Source organism: Protopterus annectens, chromosome 11.part0 (genome assembly GCF_019279795.1).
Source record: "Protopterus annectens isolate FY-2018-M chromosome 11.part0, PAN1.0, whole genome shotgun sequence".
NCBI classification, from domain to species: domain Eukaryota; kingdom Metazoa; phylum Chordata; order Ceratodontiformes; family Protopteridae; genus Protopterus; species Protopterus annectens.
The window spans coordinates 587,728,142-587,752,972 of NC_056745.1; the positions used below are offsets into that span (position 1 = coordinate 587,728,142).

The 24,831-nt window shown below is 39.0% G+C and overlaps 1 protein-coding gene across 1 annotated transcript in view; it reads left to right on the top strand.

Moving 5' to 3' along the window:
* Window positions 1–24,831, top strand: part of TRHDE (thyrotropin releasing hormone degrading enzyme) — a 5,519,112-nt gene that overhangs the window by 4,420,358 nt on the left and 1,073,923 nt on the right. The gene's annotated exons all lie outside the window — the stretch shown is intronic.

Genomic DNA, 24,831 nt, shown 5'->3' on the forward strand with positions numbered 1-24,831 from the left:
GATGTGTGTCTGACTGTTACATGTTTGTCAATGTGTATATGATGGCATGTCACACTATGTACTGTCCATATACAACCATTACATCCCCCATTACCATATTGCACATGCTTGGGGATGTTCAGCATGTAACATATAACCTGGAACACACCTCATCCTAAAAGCTGTTTGGTATGTGCAATTAAAGCCACACACATCAGTAGTACTACATACCTAGGTAGGGGACTAGTCCCAGTGTTGCCAAGTCAGCATGTGCGTGTATGTGGAGTGATCTACTACATGTTGCAGAATATACATGTCCCAGGGGGTCATCTTTCCAGGAACTGCATGGCATATGCTAACATGTCACAGGTATCATCCTGTGGACATACATTGCATCACAACTACTGTTAGATGTGTAAATGGCCTCTCCCCCACTGTATAGGTGTGCAACAATACTGGGGTTGGTATATATAACTGGGTGTGACTGTTGTGGACACAGCCAACATCACTGTGGTTACTGTTGAGTGTATCCTCCATGTAACTGGCCATAATACTATACGGTTCATGTTAGTAGGTTAGGTATTTGTCTATCACACTATCTGTGGTTCTACAGCACCTCTCACCTTCCAAAGGGTAGGGGTGTGCCACCCACACCAGCACACATATGTTTGTCATGTTGAGGATTGCACTACAATGGGGAAGGGGATGTATACCCTGCTGGTATCATCATCAATGACATTAAACTAGCAAAATGCTTATTCCGCAATGTGTTATTCTGTTTGTCTGGCTTGGTGGGATTACATAGGCTACAATGGGTTTCTTGCACAGGTACATACATTCATGTGTACAGTATTCTCTGTGTAGTGCATCAACACCTAAGCCTCTGTGTGTGTTATACACAAACATGTGGTGTGTACCACCAAGTACAACTACCATTGTCCACTGTAGAAGGGCTGCTAACAGCAGCCGCCATGCACTCACCTGTATACACCACCCCCAGACCTATCAGCCATGTGGCACAGGCAGTAACTGTTGTACAGACCTGTGACATGTTAACCTGTACCCAGGTGTATTGTGCACCATACCTCACAGGTGTACACACCATTGCTGAATGTGTATTACTGTGTCAGTTATGTCTGCTCTGCTGCTCACAGTCCCTATGTGTTTGTCCGACACATACCTGGGATGATATGTGGACAGATGTCATTTGTGAATGCCTGATGTCTGATTTACATATGTCATCATCAGTGGTACATGTATGACTAATACGATACAATTACACTGACTAAAACAAAAATGAAAAGCGAGATGGAGAGACAGAGCAGTAAAAACTTAAAATACAACTGTTTAATTAGCGCTTTTGGAGTGGACAATACCCCTCCTTCTTCAGACAACACTGACATCAAGTGAACTTCATTTTATATCAAAAGAGTTTAAAACCCAATTATTCAATTACAACAATTCCAAAATGGATATATTTAAAGGACAATCACACAAAAATGAAAACAAAAATGAAGCATATCAAATATTCAAAAAATCCATACAAGTAGCGTTTTTGAAAATAAGATAAACTGAGATTAATTGCGAATGACTTTATAAACCTATTTAAATCATTAAACCCAAAGACAAAGACATTAAGTAGTATTTATGCAGTCAGGCTCAATAGGTAAGGCCCTTTTGATTGTATATTGAAGTATGAGTATATTCGTAAAATTAAATAAAAAAGCAAACTAAATAAAGATCAATAGGAAAATCAACAGGGAAGTTATTAATATAGTGTAACATAAGGTGATGTTAAACACCTGTATACTCAGCACAGTTACGCCAAGCTTTTAATCCACCCGTTTCTGGAGATGCATCTATTATGTAGCTAGGGTGCTTTATTGGGTTAGATAAAATAATATAATATAAATTACTAAGTTAAAAAAGTTAAAAATACCTATATGTGTGTGTTGTAAGAAAAAAAAATAATAACAGTAAAAATAACAGTTTGTGTGGTTTTGTTTTCAGACAATTACACTGACAACCATCAAACCTTATTGTGGCTATGGGGAGTGTACACACTCTTATTGATATGACACCCTCTTCCTTGATATGCCATGGTACCACAATACTGCATATGTTAACATTACATGAGCCTGATATGTGACATATGTCCTGTGCAGTCAAATGCAGTGTCAAATAAATGTGTTAGTTGTGCTGATGCTGATTGAGATGCGTACATTTTGTGGGTGCATATGTGTGCACGCCCTTGTCATGATGGTTTGTTGCACCTACTGTTATGTGTACTATAGCAGTCACTATTCCTGGCAGGGGTATACTAGCATGGGCCATCTATATTTGCCACTATTTGGTCTGTCTGCCCTACACATGTCCACCAACTCTGCATGATTGCAAGGTCAACTCATGTGCACATCCCTTGGAGTTCACACACTGCCGTCACTATTGCTGTGGAGTCAGGGTTATGTCTGCCATAGATCCTGACCCTGACTGTGTGAGATACAGCCATTCATAGCATCCTTCGGATCCCTGCTGTAGTGCACTGTTGTGTCATGATGACACCCCCTACCCACCTTCAGCCTTTTTGCAGATGCTTGACAACTATGGCCTACACATATGTGTCAGTTTGCAGTGTCCCAATCACTGAACACCACATGTAACAGCCTATTCCCAGCTAATGAATGGCAAACATACAGGTGTACACTGTCACCAGCACGGTACAAATGGGGATGCTGGGCCTGAGGTGGGGTGAGGTGTTGGTTGCGCAGCACATGGACAGCTATGTATGGGGCAAGGTTCTTTTTGGGAGCAGGTTGCCCTTTTTTTTTTTTTTTTTTTTTTTGTTAGTTGAGAGTGGGATGTTGGGGAGGGATAGTAGGTATATTTGGGGAGAGGTTTGGTAGGATAACAGACAAGACAGACAAGACAGCATACAGGGGTGGTATATGACATGTGGGTGGTAAACACTTTGCATGGGGAGGGGTGTTTGAAAGTCGGAAGCCCATGAGCCTCCCTAGTGGAAACAGTGGAACTTAGGTCCCCGCCCATGGGCAGTCACCACTGCAACTTCACGGCCCAGAAGGTGTCTGTGCTGGGGGCTGAGCAGGAGGGGCAGGCTGACCCTCTATTTGTGCTATGTGGCCCTCAAGCTGGCGTAACAGATCTCCAAACTCCTTGCGGAGCTCACTGCGTACCAGACCCTGGACCTGACGATGGGTGACAGTATCCTGTCTGCGAGCGGTCCCAGAAGGTGCAAGCCCCATTCCCTGAGGCAGTTCCACCCAAAGGTGGTGCAGGACCAGCGGACAATGAGGTCCCAGTGTGGGCCCCCCAGATGTGCTAATGCCCAGTGCCACAGCCAGATGAAGTGGGAGAGGTGGGTCCGTTGGGACCGGCCTTCCCAAACGTGCTATGGTGTTTCAATTTTAAAACATATGTGGGTAAGTAATAGTCAACACATTCTAGGATTAGGTATAACAGCATGCATAGATATTTAAATTAACCCGAAACACCAGATATGGAACAGATGCATAGCAAACAGAACACATGCATATATGGAGCCACAGTGGCCATTACAAAAGCATGCAGTTACATTCATGGCAGCATGCCAGCAATTTGGGAGTATTTCAGCATGGCACATGCATAGAACAAATTTCAATATTTATCAAGCAATAGAACATATTTCCTAACAGTAGATTTAATAGTGCACATACCGATTGAGTTGTGTATTTAGTTTATTGTTGCAGATATGGTGGGGGGGATGTCAATTAACAACTTGCATATTCCTGTAATTCTCATTACTTTCCTAGTCAGTGCTGTGATCTTTTCTTTAAAGGTATTATTACACTACCCTATGGCCTTAGTTTGGACAGTGGTATGGATGTAGACAACTAAATGCATGAACTGTGTTTTACCTGCAGTATACACCTCTTACCTGGTATACCTGTGGAGGTATTGCTTGTTAACTCTACCTGACTGTTTCTACGCATATTCCTAGATTCCAGGTTGATGTTATGCACATACCTCTCCATCTCTTATTGCACACACTCTGGGCATGTCTTGACAACATGCAGGTGAAACCAGGACATATTTTGACTATTGCCCTCATAAACCTTTGGTGAGTTGTACAATGACAGGTTTGTTTTCATAGACATTTTCCAAATATTTACAGGCCTGACAGTCAGTTATATGACATTAAATGCTGCCTACATGTCAAATATTAGCACGTTGATATGCCAGGGGGACAGAGTAACAGCCAGAAGATATGGGCCAATTCTCTGGACATTCTAGACAGATCTGTACAGTTGAGGGGTATGATTCTGCATACAGCTTTCTACCACTCCCAGGATTTGAACCATGGCTGTGTGTGCTAAAATAAAACAGTGCACATCACAGTTGGGTGTGCTATACTGGTATTTGCTTTGTATTGTTTCTCTGAATTCTTTCTATAAGTTTCCTGTGGTTTTACAATCAGACCATGTAATTACAACACTCTTATACAGGGTTTCCTAGACAGTATTATTATGTAGCACTGTGTGGATGACAATGATGAGTAATACATTATTTTTCAGAGAAACTGCAACACTAACACTACCATACAATACCAGTCTAAACAGTACCAGTCCAAGATTTCAGTCTTTTATTTCTAGGCACAGTTTTCATATCTGATAGACCTGTGAGGGGAATGTTTGTTAACACTACCTGAAATGTTGTCACACATGTTACCAGATTCCACATTATTATTATGCACATACGTCTTACTCTGTTGTTGCACACACTCTGGACATGGCTTCACAACATGGGGGTGGAGTTGGGACATACTTTGCTTATTACTCTCATAACACTTTGGTGAGTTGCTAGAGTGACAGGTTTGCTCTTATGGATATATTTCTGACCGTTATGATGTCTGACAATCAGTTGTATGTCATTATTTGCTTCCTAAACTTCTGGGATCATCCCACTGATTTGCCAGGGGGATGGGGTGACAGGCAGGGGACTTACACCAATTATCTGGACAATATCTGAACAGTTGTGGGGTATGATTCTGCATACAGCTTACTACTACTCCCAGGATTCGAACCATGGCCGTGTCTGCTAAAAATGCTACACTTCACATCTCAGTTGAGTGTGCTATTTGGATTATACTGTTGATATTTTCACTGTTTTCTGTCTAAGTTTCTCTCAGTTGTACAATATGACCTCTTATGATTACAACAGTCGTATACAGACATTCCTACACATTTTATTTATGTAGCACAGTGTGGGTAACAGTGCTTAATACAACAGTACTATTAAGAGATTGCAACACTACATTACCATATGATACCAGAGTAAATACAAGCAGTCCAGCAGTTAGACCTTTATTGTCAGGCTGTTAACCTTTTATTTACATACAACCTATATGAGACACTTCCTGCCATATTGTCTGGTTTATTCAGTACATGCCATACACAATACAGGTTTTATACTGGCAATTAACTTTCTACTACTTTTAGATTTATTTCTTATGACAGTACATGCAAGATTATTACTAACCTGCCTCATGATGCAACCTCTGCAATCTACAGGCATGGGCTTCTCGGTTCACAGCCTGCTTGTCTGCTGCTGTCAAAGACATAAGAGGAATATTTAGCCATAGCTATCCAGAATACACATGAGCTGGGAATTATTAAACAGGTAGTAGACTGATATTTGCACACAGCTGGGACATCACCTGTCTGCCTAGCCTCTTGGATCCACTGATCCAAGACCTCCCTCTTTCTCTGTTTCAGGTCGGCATAATGATGGCTGACCTGCTCACCAGTTTGAGGTATGCCAGTGGCACTAGTGAGGTCACGGGCACAATGGTCCCAAGCTTCCACTTTATAGTGGGAACCCTGATACTGGCCCTGCAGCAGTCTCTAGTCATGGTCTTTAACAAGGAGTCCTGCCATGACTTTGGACACCTGGAAGCCACAGCGCTGTGCCCAAAAGCGCACTCCTTCACATACACTTGTCATAGTGCCTACAGGAGGAAGCTACAACTAGTAATGAGATGTATTCCCACCTGTGGGGTTTAAATAGGGCCGATTTCCTGCATTTTGCCGGGATTAGACAGTTTTGAAAATGATAAGCTATGGGCAGACCTGCTTACCTAAGGTTGGCATTGCTTAAAGGGATATACCAATGGGAACCCTGATTTAGCTGGGCTACACATTGCTTACACCTAGTAAGCAGGGGTGTGCAATGCTTAGTGTTGCTTAATTTTTAATTTTCACACTATTTGCTGTTTGACATTGATTTATCATTCACTACATGTTATATACGTGTTTGTTATCCATGATTTATGTGTAGGTACACTGTATGGGGTCCTTGTGTTTATTGGGGTATTTCAACACTTTATTACAGTGACACCTCACATCTGGACTTAACTCAGTACTCCAGTTCACATATTTATGTTATGTAGTAGGTTATACAACATAAAACTGTATATAGATCCCTTTCACATGTAAATTTTGATTTTCTTATAGTGAGGATCTGTTTCATGATACCTCAGTCTTATGTACTGCTGTGGTGGCTTACTGGTTAACTACTGTGACTATAGTGTGCAGGGTCCTGGGTTCAAGTGCTGGTTATTTTGTTGCTGGGCAGAACAGCGGCTGTTTGATACAGAGTGATTAAGGCACTTTTAAGCAATTGTATGCGGGTTTGCATGATGGTAAGAAATGTTAACATCTGGTTAAATATGTTTACAGAGAATTAGCTTCAATATTGCATAACCTGTGTGCGCATTACTTACCCTAGCGCAAACAGGCTTAAACCCACTTACTACTGCTTACAATGGCTTACTCTCGTTTACCCCCACCTAATTTAGACAGAAATGTAACATGGTTTTTGGGAAGGTGGTGGATTTGGATACTCTATGGATTTATCATTCGTTACACATTATACCTTTGATGTGTATCCCTAATTCATGTGTGCATATACTGTATGGGGCACTTGTGTTTATCTGTGGATTTTACAACATTATTACAATGACACCTCACAACTGCATTTAATGCAGTATTCCAGTTCACAAATGTATGTTGTTTAGTAGGTTACACAACAAAAAATATTGTTCATAAACTGATTTGACATGAAAAAAGGAATTTACTGGAGTGAGAATTGAACCAGGAATGACTGCTCGGAAGGCGAATGCTCTGACCATTACACTATTGCAGTACTGCTTCATTTGCATGTATCTTGATATTTATCTTCTTGTGCCATTTAAGCTGCAGTATGCATAGCTAAGCAATGGGCAAACCAGCGCACCTACGGTTAAATTTGATCTGTTTGATAGAAAAAAGGTGTTTATATTATATTTTAAATATTGCTCTTATAAACTTGGGGTGTTACTAGGGTAATGGGATTTGTTTTTATGTACATTTTCTGACTGATTTAAAGTCTGATACTCATATGTTTGCCATTATTTCAGACTTCATTGATGAGATCATCCCAGTGATTTGGCAGGGTAAATGAGGGACAGGCCAGAATTATGAGCCACATATCTGGGCATTCTGCATTGATCTATGCTGTTGGGGTTATGCAACTCCCTATGAACGTTCTCACTCATTGTAATTGCCAAATGGCAGTTCTTGACTCCGGGGGGGGGGTGTGTATATTGTGAGAGCTCTGCTCTCAGACATGCCCCCTGCACTCGTCCACGCTTCATGTCCGTTTAAGAGTTGAGGCAGCACCCTTCACTACTATGCATGGCACACTGCCGTGCTGCTCCTAAACAATTGTTTCCATGCAGGAATAAGCTATTCCTGCATGCAACCTTACTGAATCCCGTGGAAGGTGTCAGGAAGCCCTGGACAGGAAGATAAATTGGTACTTATTGTCACAGGAAAGCAGTGTAAATTTTCTTACTTTGCTAATTTGCATTTAATTTAATAGGATGTGTTTCTAGACTTTCTATTGAATTGAGTAAGAAGCGTTTCCGGAAGAAGTAAAAAAAAACATATTCAATGAGAGGGATGAGGAACCTTTTTTTTTAGCTGACCAAGCCTTATAACAAAGTCATCATTACTATAGAGTCAACGATATGGGTAGATAACAGAGGAGAATTTCAAAGAAGGCAATAAACTTTGGACTGACAAAAATTGAGCTTTTACTGTGAATATTTAATATTTTGATTATAATTTTGTTTGCTTTATTAAACTAAGTTTGCTGTCCTTTGAGTCAATAACATTTTAGTAACTTTATATGTTTACAATTTGTGTTTTTGCTTTGCTGGGTATCACACATTTCATGGTCTAGGATGTTGCACTTTATTTGACTACAAAAGTTAATTATGTGTATAAGCTCCAGATAATTATTTATATTACTATATTCTGTACAACAATAAAATCCACTTAAGGCATGTTATCACTGGACTATTTTAAAATGTTATCAGCACTTACTCAACAGTATATTAAGAACTGTTTTGCAGGTTCAGTGTGCTGCTTTAAAGATGCTGGTTTGTGATTCATACTGTGGTATCTCACAAAATGTATCACTATATAGGGTCTTAGATTGGTGTACCTTCCAAATGTATTTGATGTGAGCTGATTAATAGTATTGGATTCATATGACCTATTTTATAGTTAGTATAAGACACTAAAATAAATATCAGTCTAGTGTTGCAATCTCATACTTTTTTTTTTTAATGCTGTAGATTGAGAAGGCAGAAAAGCAGTTATTCATAGTATCTTGTAAGCAAATCTGTGGTTTAATGAGTGATGCAGCAGCTTCTGAAAGGGATGGCAATGTGGATTTATTCAGTATTAGAGCAGTACTAGGCGTGAACTTATTGCTTTTGAAAGACCTGCAAAACTGGTCCATCAATAAGAGGAGGTGGATATAGCTAATGCTTTGTCCCTTAGAGAGAAGTTTTTAAAGTAAATTAAGGGAGCATTGTCTGTCCTCTTATTTCTGTTAACTTTCAGTTTTACTACCAGTTGAGTAGCAGGGCAAGGATAAAATATAAGGAAGAGAGGCTCAGGCTCAGCTATATATATATGTATATATATATATATATATATATATATATATATATATATATATATATATATATATATATATATATATATATATGTATATATATATATATATATATATATATACACACACACACACACACACACACACACATATATATATATATATATATGTGTGTGTGTGTGTGTGTGTGGGTCTACTGCTTTACATCGAAAATACACTTTGAAATAGAGCAGTAGACCCTACACTTCAGCAGAAGTCCACTTAAATGAAAGTGCACTTTCGCTGAAGTCTAGTTCCCCGAGCTACCCAAAAAAAAAAAAGCACAAAAACATGTTTTTGCAGGAGGGGGGGGGGGCAAGCCCCTCCTGCACCCCCCCATGTGGGAGGCTATACCCCCACACCCCCCTACTTAAATATACCAACTCTGAGATCGCACTACATCGGGGAAAAGGGAATATTCCCATTCCGCACTATAGTGTGACTGCCGAAGTCAATGTTCGAAGTTTCACTACTTCGAACAAGTGGACTCGGTGAAGTGGGGTTCTAAGTAGTGAAACTTCGAACATATTGATGGATCCCATATATATATATATATATATATATATATATATATATATATATATATATGCAATACAATAAAATAAAATAAAAATCAAAGCAAAAAAAAATGTGAACCTGAAAGGTGACCTGAATACAGCAGTGCAAGGTGGGCAAAAATGATGGGAAGGAAAGATGGGAGCTGTTAGGGATATGGAACAACTATTTAGCTCAGGAAGCTTTGGGGTTGGAGGGAGTAAGGGGTATGTAAGACAGTGGTGAAGGTTCAATGGCAGAATATGTGATTTGTGATGGTACTGGACTGGTGAGTCAGATAAAGAGTAGAGTGCAATGGAAGAGTATTAGATAACAGTTGTTCAGCAGAGGAATGAGGGAGAAAAGGCAGGGATAAAAAGACAGATATTAGTAGGACAAGGATAGTCACTATTAGAGGAATGCTAGCAAGTGTGTTGGCATAGAGTCAGATGATGATGTGAAAATTGTGAGATACATCCATGAATGGAAAAACAAGCAGAAGGTAGCTAGGGAGGAAGGCCAGGTATAACAAGCAGTATTAAATGACAAAGGGGAGATGGTGACATAGGTGTCCATATAAGAGATAATGTTACAAGGATAACAGGAGGGAAGTGGGCAGGCATCTATATTACAATGGGAGGTGCCACATGTAAATGATTAAAATAGTTTAACTGCCATATAGGAAAAGCGCAGATAGCATGGACAAGGGATTTGATACAGTACAGGAACAGAACGGTTAGGGTAGTTGAAATGGAAAGGAAAAATTACTGATGGGGGAGTAGCAAGAGGAAGAACATGAAGGGGATTAAAACTTTTGTGAGTGCAGCTAGAATGGAAATTTGGTGATCACAGACTCTGCTACAAAAGGGATTAAGAATTTAGACAATGGAAAAAGGAGAGACCAAATTTCAGAGTCTCCTGGCTTGGGGTTTAGATTCCTTAGACTTTGGAAGTGAGTGATCATCATGAAGAAGGGATGGATGCATATATAAGAAGTGATGACCTTTAAAGGATGATAGGGGTGGTAGTTGTGAGTTTGAGAGGTTTCACGAGATGTGATTGAAGGTAGTAGTCTCAGAATTGTTACTTATACCAACAACCAATATACTGAGGAGTGAGAGGATTATGGAATATAATACATATATAGAAAGTGGTTGTGGCACTAGACAAGATTGGCAGGAGGGTATGGAGAGACATGACAGAGATACCTGGGCCCTTGATAATAGGGTTGGGAAGTAGAGGTGACTTTGTATAGGTTACTGCAGAGTGTCTGAGAATGGAAACATTGGAAGAAGAACAGCACTCTATGTAAATGAGATCATAAGATGTGAGGACAAAGAGGAGGAAAAAATTGACAAAAAAAGAATCGGGTGAATCAAATTTCAGGGTCAGATACTAAGCTAACTGCTGCTGTATATAAAGACGAGGAAGAACTTTGGATTGATGCCATGTATTTTTCCCTTATTAATGATATAGATTTCAACTCAGATGATACACTTTTGATGATAGATGTGAAAGATTTATACTTTGCTATTCCACAGGATGTGGGTATTTTGTGGGTAACTGACTTTTTATGTAAGAAAGGAGCCCCACAGGATGAAATTAATCTATATGAAGAATTATTTGAGTTGGTTTTAACCAACAATTTAATCTATTTTGAAGGTGTATATTATTTGCAAAAAGTTGGTGTTGCCCTGGGGTCACCATGTGGAGCAGTGCTTGCTAACATGGTGATGGCCCATTGGGAACACCAATTGTTACTTAGAGAATAATGGACCAATAAGGTCCTTGAGGTGCCGTGCTTTTTGTCACATCATGTCAAAAGAGATGAATTTACAGCCTGCAGGAAAGAACAAAGGTGTGGACTGAGAACAAAGAAGGCAATACATCTGGGGGTGCTGAATCTGAAGGAAGCAGCCTTGATATTTCTGACCTCTGGGTCAGAAAGGGAGCAGGATTTAACTTAGGAGTTAAGCCAAATGGTAGAAATCTGTCCATGAAATGACAGAATTCTATATGCAGTCATAAACAATGATATATAAGTTAAGACAGTGTTAGCCAAGAGCCCTCATGTTACTATGTGGTTTAGTATGAAAGAAAAAAAAAACAAACATGAGATTTTAAGAGAGTATATTAAGTTATTCTTGGGGAAGGATTAAGTATGTGATAGGACACTGAGAACAAAGTGTTGCAGTAAACAAACTATAAGAAGGGTTTGAACATGTAGTACTCAGGACTACAGACTGTGTATGTAATAGGTAAAAAGACAAAATGAGGAGATGGGTAATTTGGCCACATAAAGAAATCAGTCTAGCAATTACACAAAAGGTACATGAAAGCTAAAAGATAAGAAGAGCAGAATTAACAGTTTAAAAGGAGTTTTCATACAGGATCCAGAAGAGTAACAAAGACTTTATGGGTATCATGCAGAAAGAAGAAAATAGGGACTGACCTGACCAAGTGGAATATAGACTGCACAGAAAGGACCGAAGACTGAGGAAATGTTGATGCTACCATGCCTTGCTACATGTGAGTGCAGGCCACAGACGTGATCCAAGATCACAGTGGTTTTGCAAGTTGTTTTCCTTTTTTCTTGCTGCCTTAGTCTCAGCTGCTGCATGATGTTAAAGCACCAGCATCAGTAGACAGCATTTCATCAGCACATAAGGCTGCTATCATGGTTTCCATTGATAAATTATCACAGAACATTCCTTTGGTCCTGCACTTTTTTGCCAGCTATAATTCTGGCATTTCCCATAATCCACAGAGCTCTTTATTTCTTATCACCTAACTATCGTAACTAAAAAATAAAGCGATTACTATGCAATATATACTGCCATACATTTAATGTGGCTACATGGGTAAACAAACTTTTTGTTACCCAAATCTTTTTTGATGCTATACAAGTCCAATATACTACATCCAACCACAGATTAGCAATATGAGGGGCAGGGAATATGACGTTTACTTCCTGCACTGCTGCTGTCAACAATTTAGCTGACAAAACAAGTAGTATAGGGTTTGTATCTCATCACCAACACCAGTTAATATAGAATGGCAATCAGGCTAAAAGGTGTACAGCACATGTGCACAACTACCATGGATAACTGCCAAGTTGACATTACTCAAATGATATTTGCACTGTACAGCTATAGTTCAGAGGTATAATCACACCAAACCTATGAGATTACTGGCACCAGTTGGCCAAAATTAACAAAACAAGAGCATGTCTTACTGTTTACAGTTAAAAGTAAGCCAACCTTTAAATGGCTAAATTATAACATTTATCTCTAAGTATTACACTTTCAATGGGTAGGTCATACATATTTGAAAAGGTATAGTAAAATGTAATAAACCATTAAGCTACTAAACAAACCATCATCAACAACCATTTAAATTCTTTACTTGGAATAAAACCTTAAAGCATTTCCATAACAGTCAAATATACAAACTGTATGGGAATTGCATAAGTAATTGCAACTAAACATTTAAACAACCAGATACTGTTCACAACACAGTAGTATTAACTCATTCTGGGACTGTTTTAAATAAAGTGGTAACAGGTGATCTTACTTTGTGGCTTTCAGAATCAGAGTGACTATATTTATAGAGTTCTTACATGATCAGATGTTGATCTGCATCCCAAGTGTATGTTCTGTATGTAACTGTTCTGCAGTAACTCTCTCAACTAACAATCATTTGAGATTATGCGCCAACAGGATATCAGCTTTTTTCACTTAACACACTGTAAAAAAAAAAATAACAAAAGACATGCAGACTAGACAGAATAAATTATGTCATGAACATTATTACATGAAACATGACAGCCATCTGTCTTCTGTGGAGTTAATTTGAATTTATCTTAAACAAGCACTTAACTAACAAGCAAAAGAACATAACTAATTATTCATTACAATTCTAAAGAAACACTGTAACATAAAAAACATGATATACCAAAAATACATACTTAAATCAGACACTGCTAATTAATATCGCTGTTTAACCATTTCAGTTCCAGTGTGTTATATTTTAATGTCATCCTAGAATCTAGTTGATAGAAAGTAGTTAATACTTTCCCACCATTTACTAAATGCGCCTGTGCCAGTAAACATTTGTAACAATTAAGAAATCCACTATGAACTTAATATGCATGTAGTCCAAACTATTTTCAGAATTCTTAATCTTTATGCCACACATATGTTCTTAAATCTTAAATCTATCCATTCTTATTGAGTGACAAATATACAAAAGTAATGGAAAGCAAAAATAAAATCCATATGTAACATATATTTTTTCAGAAACATATGGTGTCTAATATTCAAAAATTCAACATTAATATTTACTTTCTTTGTTCTATAAATATATTTTACAAATATTGTATGACATGCTGTCATGCCCCAGCACTGGCTCAGTAATCAAGGACACTCAATCCTCACCACTGGCAACAGTGGGGAATGTACACACTGGGAGGATAACAAGTACACACACAGTAAAGTACAAATTCCCTTAAGAGCACACAGAGACCACAGTCAGTTTGGGGCTGGTTTCTCCCTCTTTCTCCAGAACCCCAATAAGACTCCCCACTGGCACAGCTATAGAGTTGAGATCTCAGCTGATTGGGCAAACCAAGACTTTCAGCACCCTCTCTGTCCAATCAGTTCTTTGTGCTCCTGCCCGAGTAGCTGACACACACACTTTAAGGTTTGATTTATACACAGACACACACATACCTTGGAAAGGCTGGCACAGGTTTACTAGCTATGTCCCCTTTTGCCCAGACTTTAAGGTAGTTTTCACCTCTACCAGCCACTATTTATCAACTACTTTCAGGCCCTTAGCAAATGGTGTCAAATCCTACTGTATAATGTTACTATTAATCCAAATGGTAGTTTGACCAATAGCAAGGCTATTAGGAGTGGTCTGCACAGTGGTATCAAAAAATGTGCAAGTACTCTAACAGCTTAAATATGTTTCACAAATATCAGCTACAAAGATAGGTTTAAATATATTTAATAATAAATAATAAAAGAACAAGACAATACTAAATATGTATTCACAGTGACTTCAGAGTCCAACATCACAGGAAATATTTAAACAACATTGCAAGACAGTCTCAAATAAATACAGAAAACACCTAAACTAATCTTTACAATATTCTTCACTGAATCTAAAAGAATTACTATAACCTCGAAACTTACTATTACAGCAAGGCAGGTATGGTGAATGGATCTTCTAGCTGATGCTGTTGTCAGGTCAAACACAGATACAAAATGCCCAGTCACTCTCTCTGTGAGTTCTTAAATTAACATCAAATATTACTGCTGAGATACTTGCAGCATGCCATCAGTTTTTGTCAACTGACTTCATTTCCCAGGCTCAGAACAATCATTGATAGAAACTCCTTGCATTTAGCATCTCCCTGTGAAAATACATAGCCTTCAGATGTTTACAGTTCCTGGAAGTCATAAAACAATAAAACACTTCTACATCTCAAGCCTAGTACTTATCTCTCTTTCAAGGCAACACAGAGAGTCTTCTAGTGTAGACATCCTGTCTTCTGTTGACTGAAACTGAAAGATAACATCTCTTGTTTATGGACTACCAGTAAAGTACTTCAGTCTCAGCTATTCTTAAGTTTTGCTTAATCTCCTGTTAAAATACATACATCTAAACAATTACAGTAATGTATAAAAGTATCTCTTCAGCACACATCTATACAGTATGGCATACAGTTCTAATACATTTGTAACACAGGCTTATGAATCATGTTGCTATTCACAAATGACACATAACCATTTACAAAATTCCAGATAACTGGGCTTGCAGTATCTCCTTTTGTTACATTTCTTTATAAATTATATTAATATTCACAAATGGCATACAATTATTTACAAAATTCCAGATAGCTGGGCTGGCAATATTTCCTTTTGTGACATTCCTCCCCCACAGAAAACCCAAGCTAGTCTTTCAAGTGAACCTTGAGAAATGTTGCCTACGAGGGTTCGAATATCTGGGAATAAACTACCCCATTCCCTTTCTTGAGATTCTAGCTGCCTTAGTATTGCTGACCCCAGTACAGTGCTGCACTTTCCTGTCATATGCCTGCCATCCTAGGATCCAGCATAGTATTTTACTGGCTGGCTCCCTGTAGCCATAGATCCTAGTACAACTCCTCCTGACTCCTATAACAAATACTTAGTGCAAGGGCCTCCCTATCATGGTGTTAACATGGTACAATGTGTGCCCTTGCTTCCTTCCTAGCTCTTCTACCATGTACTTAACATCACTCACCTTCCTTACCACATTAAATGGACCCTCCCAAGCTGCCTGCACCTTGTTGTGTCTGACAGGGATGAGAACCATTACCTGCTGCCCCACGGTATACTCTCTAGCTCAAACATTCCTGTCATACCAGACCTGTTTCTGCTGTTGGGCTTCTGCCAGGTTCTGCTTGGCCAAGCCCATGAGTTCCCTGAGCCTTGTCCTGAGGTTTAGGACATATGGCACAACAGACTCCTTGTGGATTCACAGTCACCCTCCCACTGATCTTGAATCAAATATAGTGGTCCCCTCACCCTATGCCCATACAGTAACTCAAACGGTGAAAAAACAGTGGATTCCTGGGGCACCTCCCTCTATGCAAACAACAGAGGGCACAAATATTTGTCCCACTCACTCTTAAACTGGTCTGCAAATAGGTTCATAGGTTCATAACAATTCCCTGTCTATTTCTTCCCACATTATTTACTTCTCTGGACCCCTGTCTAGCAGGGTGACTGACATGATCCCCGGGGTGAATATCCTTTCACCTATCCAATCGTCAAGGTTCCTTTTGAAGAGGGCCAAAGAAGAGCTCTTCTTCACATGTATGGGCAGTCTATTCCAGAGTCTGATGAGTCTCTGGGTCAGGAACCTATCCCCCCAGCATGTTTTGTGACAAGGTTTAGATCCCTGGACCATGTGGCTCTGAGGGATTGGGATTTCTTTAAGTGTAGCATGTCCAACAGGTCTGGGTTTGACAAGGCCTTGTATGTTAAGCAGAGATCGTCTATGAGTAGACGATATGTGACAGAGTATAGCTGGAGTTTTTTAAGGTGGTCAGTGTACGGCATCTGCTTTAGTCCTGTGATTCTTTTAGTGAGGTATTTCTGCAGCCTTTCCAGTTATTGCAGATGTCTTGAGAGGTACATACCAAATGGGGTGTTGTAGTCTATAATGGATCTAATGAGGGATGAGTACAGTGGGACAATCACCTCCTTTTTTCTGGATGAAAAGCCCTTAGTGATGAGGTGTGCCACATAGAAGGATTTCCTGACTGTTGTGGTGATGTGGTTATCGAAGGTAAGACCACTGTCCACCTGTGTCCCTAAGTCTCTTATCACACTTTCTGTGTACTGCCACCTATGTGGTAATTCATGGGTACATGTTTTTTCCCAAAGGCGATAACCATACATTTCTTGGCATTGTGCTTGAGCCCATGGCTCTGGCACCAAGCATCTGTTTCTGTAAGGCCCTTTTTTAGAGTATCCACATCATTTGGGGATTCAATAATGGCTCCCAGTTTGCAGTCATCTACGAACTTTGTTAGCCAGAGTCCCTTTGTGTTGGCCTGTACTTCAGAGAAGTAGATGCCAAACAAGAGCAGTCCCAGGACAGAACCCTGAGGTACTCCACTTGTCACTTGTCTGGAGATGGATTTGGAGTCAGCTACTTTTACAGTGTGGGTTCTGTCAGTAAGCCAGTTGGCAACCCATCGAGTGACATAGGTATTAATGCCCAGCTTAGTAAGTCTATCTATGATTCCAGAGTTGCGAATGGTGTCAAAGGCCTTGGTGAGGTCCAGATAGGCTGTGTGGACTGCCTTACCCTTTCCACGGCTCTGGAGACTGATTTGAAGAAGTCAATCAGGTTCATGCATGGTCTTTAGTGTAGAGTTGAACCTCTCAACCAGACCATTAGTCTCAGGATGATAGGGGGTGGTCTTTAGGTGCTTCACCCCACAGTGCTTCCACAGACAAGCCAGTAGGTCTGACATAAAATTGGTACCTCTGTCAGTCAGTATTTATTTTGGGAAATCTACCCTGCTGAAAATATCTAACAGAGCATTTGCCATTTTTATTGCTTCAATGGAGGACAGAGCCACCACTTCAGGGTTTCTGGTAGCATAATCTACTACCACTAGGATATACTTCTTCTCTGTGGAACTTAGGGTACTCAGAGGCCTCACAATATCCATAGCTACCCTCTGAAGTGGCTCATCAATCACAGGCAAAGGTACCATAGGAGCTTTGACATTATCTCCTGCCTTGCCTGCTATTTGGCACTGCTCACAGGTCCTGCAGTCCTCTGTTACATCTCTGGAAATCCCAGGCCAATAAAAGTTATGCATAATACTTCTCTTTGTATGCTTTATGTCCATATGACCTGCAAAGGGAATATCATGGGCTATGGCTAGAAGTGCCAGACAGTAGGCTCTGGGCACTACCACTGCTGCATTCTCTCACCCTCTAGCCATCCCTCAGGGGTCCACTCTCTAAGCAGTAACCCTTTGTCTCAGTATACAGATACCACTTTCCCTAGCTACCTTCCTCAGACCTTGTAATGTAAGGTCAGAGAGCGGAGCCTGTCTGAGCTCTCTCTTTGTAACTCTTCCCAGGTCCCCTTCCACAGGAAGTCTGGCATCATCTGACAACAGTGCCTCACTGTTATCCTGGGTACTACTACTCACCTTTGCCCTTGCAGTCACTATGTCCAAGGAAACATCAGTAACTAAAAGCAGCTGTGGCTCACCTTCAGTCTCACTGATATAGGGAAGCTCCCTCTGTGAAGTAACCACCACACCAGTCCTGGCTTCAAGTCTGTGGTCTTTCTGGGTTTCCCTCAGGCTACTAGACCCATATGATTGTCTCCAAGACTGTGTTACTACATGCACACAAGGTATTCCATTATGAAAATCATTCCCAGTCAGGACATCTGCAGGGATATTCTCAAACACACCTACTTGCTGGCTTCCTTTTCCACCCTCGCAGTCAACGTGAACCCTAGCCAAAGGTATATAGAATGGGATCCCTCCTAAAGCTCTGACTGGAGTTGACGGTCCAAGCAAGTAGTAGTCCTCTTTAACCATTGCAGGCTTCACAATGATTAGATCAGAGGCTGTGTATCTCTTAGCAGTGGCCTCTTTCCCATTTACTAAACTAAGATATAACTTATTGTGATAGTTTGGTACCCTTGTTGTCTCGAGACAACTTACTGCTGGCATTCTATCATTCTCACTTACTGGCTCTCTCACCTTTTGTTCCCCACCTTGCCTCCATGAACATCTATATGCCACATGGCCCCACTGGTTGCCTTTAAAGCATTTAACCCTTGGTCTTGGACATGTACCTGGATTAGTGGCTTCCCCAGCTACTGGCGCACTTTGTTGGGGCAGTTAAACCTGCCCACCATGGGTTCCCTTAGAGCAGCACTGAGTAACTCTTTCCTGTGCAGTCATGCCCTGCTTGCTAGGTATAGGTCACCCTTCTTCCCCAACTCATCTGCAGTATTGCATTGCCTATCTGCTAACCAGATTCTCATGCCCTCAGGCAAAGTGCTAAGGGCTTTTTCCTTCACCAAAAGGTCTGCCAACCCATAAAAAGTAGTGACTTGACACCCATTCAACCATCTATGAAAATACATGCTTAGTTCAGCAATATATTCACACACACTTAGATCTGCCTTGCACCTATGCTCATGAAACTTTTTCCTATAACCTTCAGGTGTTAACTGAAAACACTCTAACAGACAATTTTTAACAGTATTATAATTTAAGGAATCAGTATTAGACAATTTTGAAATAGCAGTGACAGCTTTACCATGGAGTAAGGGGGTCATAAACCATACCCAGAGCCCTTGGTCAACATTATACTGTTTACATACCCTTTCAAACGTATGAATGAAATTATCAAAATTATTCCCCTCTGTAAATTGTGGAAGAAATTTACTGACCTTTGTTGCTTCTAGAGTTCGGTTACTCCCTTCCCCATTACCTCCATGACCCTGGCAAAGAGTCAGCCTCTCCTTCTCATGTTGCCTCTGCCTCTCATTCTCCTCAGATTCCACACATCTTAGTGTCTCTGTTGCTTCTAATTCCATTTGTTTCTCCTGCCGCAGTCTCTCTTCTGATTCTATTTCCAAATGCTTGGCCTCCAGTTCAAGTCTCTTTAACTCCAGATAGATTTTTAAGTCCTCTGTGGAAAGGTTGAACTGCCCATATTCTGAGAGTTGTACATCTCCAAAGCCAGTCTGATTGTCCTCTGGCGTGCTGGTCTGTGATGCAGCTGTGCCCAAGGCTACAATAATTTCTGCCTTAGTCAGGTTGGCATGCACCAGTCCTTTAGCATGGAACATCTCAACCAACTGGCTCTTGTCAGCTTGCCATACTCCTCTGCTGATATCCTTGCCTGCTCTCCATGACTAACTAAGCTAAAAATATATAAAATAATTGTGATATAGAACTCTGAATGTTCAGTGTGTGGCAGATTGAGAGTACAAGCACCTTCAGTGACCACTGTTTACAGGCTACAGGAATTCAATATCCACACCACTGAATCCTAATATGTGGATATCCCACCACTAGAAGCCAATTAATATGTGATGTAAATATCCAACCAATGTCCACAAATTAATATGTGATGCCCCAGCACTGGCCCAGTAATCAAGGAGCCTCAGTCTTCACCACTGGCAATAGTGGGAAATGTACACACTAGGAAGATGACAAGTACACACACACACACACACACACACACACACACACACACACACACACACACACACACACACACACACACATACAGTAAAGTACAATTTCCCTTAAGTGCCTACAGAGACCACAGTCAGTCTGGAACTAGTTTCTCCCTCTTTCTCCAGATCCCCAATAAATCTCCCCTCTGACACAGCAAGGGGTTGAGATCTCAGCTGAGTGGCTGAACCAAGATGTCCAGCACTGTCTCTGTCTAACCAGTGCTTCGTGCCCCTGTCCAAGTAGCTGACACACACACAGCCTGAGGTTTGATTTATACACACACACACACACACACACACACACACACACACACACACACACACACACACCTGGAAAGGCTGGTACAGGATTATTAGTTATGCCTCCTTCTGCCCAGACTATAAGGTAGTTTTCACCACCAGCAGCTACTAATTATCAACTACTTTAAGGCCCTTAGCAAAGGGTGTCCAATCCTACATTGTAATGTTTCTATTGATCCAAATGGTAGTATGACCAAGAGCAGGCTATTAGGAGTGGCCTGCACAGTGGTACCAAATAAATATGCAAATATTCTAAGAGCATAAATATGTCTCACAAATATCAGCCATAAAGATAGATTTAAATATATTTAATAATAAATAATACAAAAACAAGATAATACTAAATATGTATTCACAGTGACTTCAGAGTTCAAAATCGCAGGAAATATTTAAAACAACATTGCAGGACAATGTCAAATAAATACTGAAAACTCTTAAACTAACCTCTACTATATTCCTTACTGAATCTAAAATAATTACTATACCCTAGAAACTTACTATTACAGTAAGGCAAGTGTGGTGAATGTATCTGCTTTCTGATACTGTTGTCAGGTCAAAGACAAATACAAAATGCCTAGCCACTCTCTCATAGAGTCCTTAAATTAATATCAAATATTACTGCTGGGATATTTGCAGCATGACATCACTTTTTGTCTTCTGACTTCTGTTCCCAGGCTCAGAACAATCATTGCTAGAAAATGCTGGCATTTAGCATCTCCCTGTGAAAATACACAGCCTTCAGATGTTTGCAGATCCTGGAAGTCATAAAACAATTCTACATCTCAAGCCTAGTAATTATCTTTCTTTCAAGTCAATGTAGACTTCCTGTCTTGTGTTGACTGAAACATAAAGATAACATATCTTGTTTATGGTCCAGCAATAAAGTACTTCAACCTCAGCTATTTTTAAGTTTTGCAAGTTAATATCCTGTTAAAATGCATACATCTAAACAATTACAATAGTGTATAAAAATATCTCTTCAGCACACGTCTATACAATATGACATACAGTTCTAATACATTTGAAACACAGGCCTATGAATCATGTTGCTATTTACAAATGACACATAACTATTTATAAAATTCCAGATAGCTGGACTGGCAGTATCTCCTTTTGTTACATTTCTATATAAATCATATTAATATTCACAAATGACATACAATTATTTACAAAATTCCAAACAGCTGGGCTGGCAATATTTCCTTTTGTGACACATGCATTCAAAAATTCCTTTAGAAATACTAGAAACATCCACAGGCACTTTATATGGCAATATTTCACACATATTAAGTGCTCGGGTATTAAAAAAAATTATGTTGATAAAAATACAATTCTACTTCTCATCAGATTACAAAATGCCGAAATCCTTTTTAATTGGATCTGCAAACTGCTTAGAAATGGGAGAATGTTTCGACATGTCATTGTATCGCATTTGTCTAATATTTACTTCACTTATCCACCAACATATTCAGAATGTTCTTTGTTTCCTTCAATAATATTTTTAAATAACTACATGATTTATGTCTCAATATCAATTTATTTGCTAATCTGTCAGTTTTTCCTTATCAGTGGTATTATGTCTTAATGTAAGAAATTTACCCAGTGGTAACATTTAATTTAATGTGGTGTGTGGGAATTCTTTGCATGGAGAAATGTATTTGCTCACATATCTTTCCTAAAGAAACACATTTTGATTAACTTTCCATCTCCTCCTTTGAAAGTTATGTCTGAAAAATTCACTTCTGTTATTAAAAATCTCAAAGGAAGTTTTGATTCCTCATTCATTCACATTCAACTTATGTACATTTTGTTAGCATAACTAAAGTTTTGTTGGCATAAAAATAACAAAAAATCAATATATTATACATGTTCAACAACCTGATCCACACAAATTCTTTATTATACCTATTTTTCTTTCCAATTCTGACATGCATATATTTGCATATAGTGGGGAAATGGCATCCTATTATTTTGCCTGTTCTTTGTATAAACCGTTTATTATAAATATATTATATTATATGTTAAGCAAAATGATAGTCATTGAAAGAACAAAAGATGCTTAGGGCCCCTCTCCTATATAATGTGCAACCACTGTTAAACCAGACAACTCGGAAATTGAAGTATAGATACATAATATTCAGTTTCCCATTAAACTATTTTAAACCTTTCTAGTACTTCTTCTGTGATATCTGTACATAAACACAATATTGTAGTAAATTATTTTAACAAACTGTCAAATAATAGACTGGCATCCTGCTTTAAACTATTTAGCACTAAAACAATTGGTTGATCCATACTTCGCAACTGTATTGATTTCTACAGAATGTTCAAATTCTTGCTTCACGTATTTGGCCTGTTCCTTATAAAATTTGTGTTTTTCTGACAAGTCACTGAGGTTTGAAGTCATTAAATAATGACATATATTTGAAGTTCAGACTTCATATCCTTTGTAAAATACATGCTAACACAAATCCTGATAGCCTAGAAACTTTTTAAGTTTAGAAAAGCAATGTTTAAAATCTGTCCCTATTTTTGGGCCCTCATCTTGCCATTATTTTAGGCTTTCTCCATATCCATGCACTTAAAGATTGGGAGGTATGAGTTGTCTTGTGAGATGATTTAGCGATTTATGAATTTTAATAATAGTGTAGAATATTGAATATTTAGGATGTTTACTATACAACATGCCTACATTTTCTCATTAAAAATTAGTTGACTCTAATTATCAAACCCAACATTTTTAAATAGTTTCTTGATTTGAAATAAAGTTATACATACTATCATAATAAGAAAAGGTTCATACTCATAATACCTCATTTATCTGTTTAACATATGAGTTTATGTTCATTGATTCTCAGAAAATTCAAAGCATTCCACCCATCTTTAAATTCTGTTACCTCTATGATCAAATATGAGGCAAAAACTTTTAATATGATTCTCTCCTACATAATGATTCAAAAACAGAAATAATATGGTTAAAACAGGAGACAAATATGAACTTCATATTTTCAATTTGGGAAGATGAATTAATGTATTCTCCTGACCTGAACCAGATGAATGCTAATATAAAATTAGTTAAATAATTACATATGAATAAATAGAAAGAGATATTTAAGTCTGTTAGAACAAGAAAAGTATATACAAGGGCTGGGAGTAGGAAACAAGTGGAAATGCTAGCCCTGGCTCCATCTATGAGGAAGGGTTTGGCCTTCTAGAGACTGATTAATTTTTGGTGAGTCTTTTTTAAAATTTGTGGTGTATGAGTTTTAAACGTTATTTGGTTATCTGTGGTAAATCCAAGCAGTTTAGTGTTTATCAGTTCCATTTTAGCATTGTTTTCTGATGTTATTGAAATGCTGTTTTGGGGTAAATAATATTACTTTGTTTTTGAGGGAATTACTAAGGATTTGTTAGTTGTTGTGCTAGGTTTCTAAGGAAGAGAGACTATTGAGTCAACTACTGCAGGGTAGGTAGAGTTTTAACTGAGGAATTAGCTTAGAGCTGTCAGCATATTTGTTATGGACGTGTATAAAAACAGTGTTTAAGTCATTCAAAAAGACATTGAACAGTATCTGACCTAGTAATGATCTTGGAGCACATTAATGGTTATGGGGAGGAAGGAGTAGTTGTAATTTTCCCACAACAACCTGTTGTCTCTTTGTTAAATAACTATGAAATCATTTGAGGATAGAGTCTGTGAGGCCAAGTGAAGAAAGCTTGTGTAGGTGTTTTATGGAGCAAACAGTATCCAAACTCTTTGATAAGTCAAGGAAGGGGTGGGCACCAAGTTATCTGGGTTTCTCTGTTGAGTAACGATGTTGGTAGAGCTAAGCAAGGTTGCCGTGGTACTGCAATATGGTCAGAAGCCATGTTGCGTTGGAGAGATGAGTTTGTACTCTCAGATAAAATTGAGAAGTGAATCCATTTTCTAGTATTTTTGATAGAAGAGACTGTATGGCAAACACCCTAAAATGGAGGGGTCTTTTGAATGACCACCCTTATGGAACGGTATGATATTATCAAAAGAATGGTACAGAATAATTTTAAGTAGTGCCCAATATTAGGTAGAGGAAGGAAACACAGTGAACTTAACTATAAGAGTTAAGCATTTTAGATTATATAACTTTTAAAACTTATAGCAAACAGACAATTTTGACAACTATATGAGTTAAATAGAACTTAACGCCATTA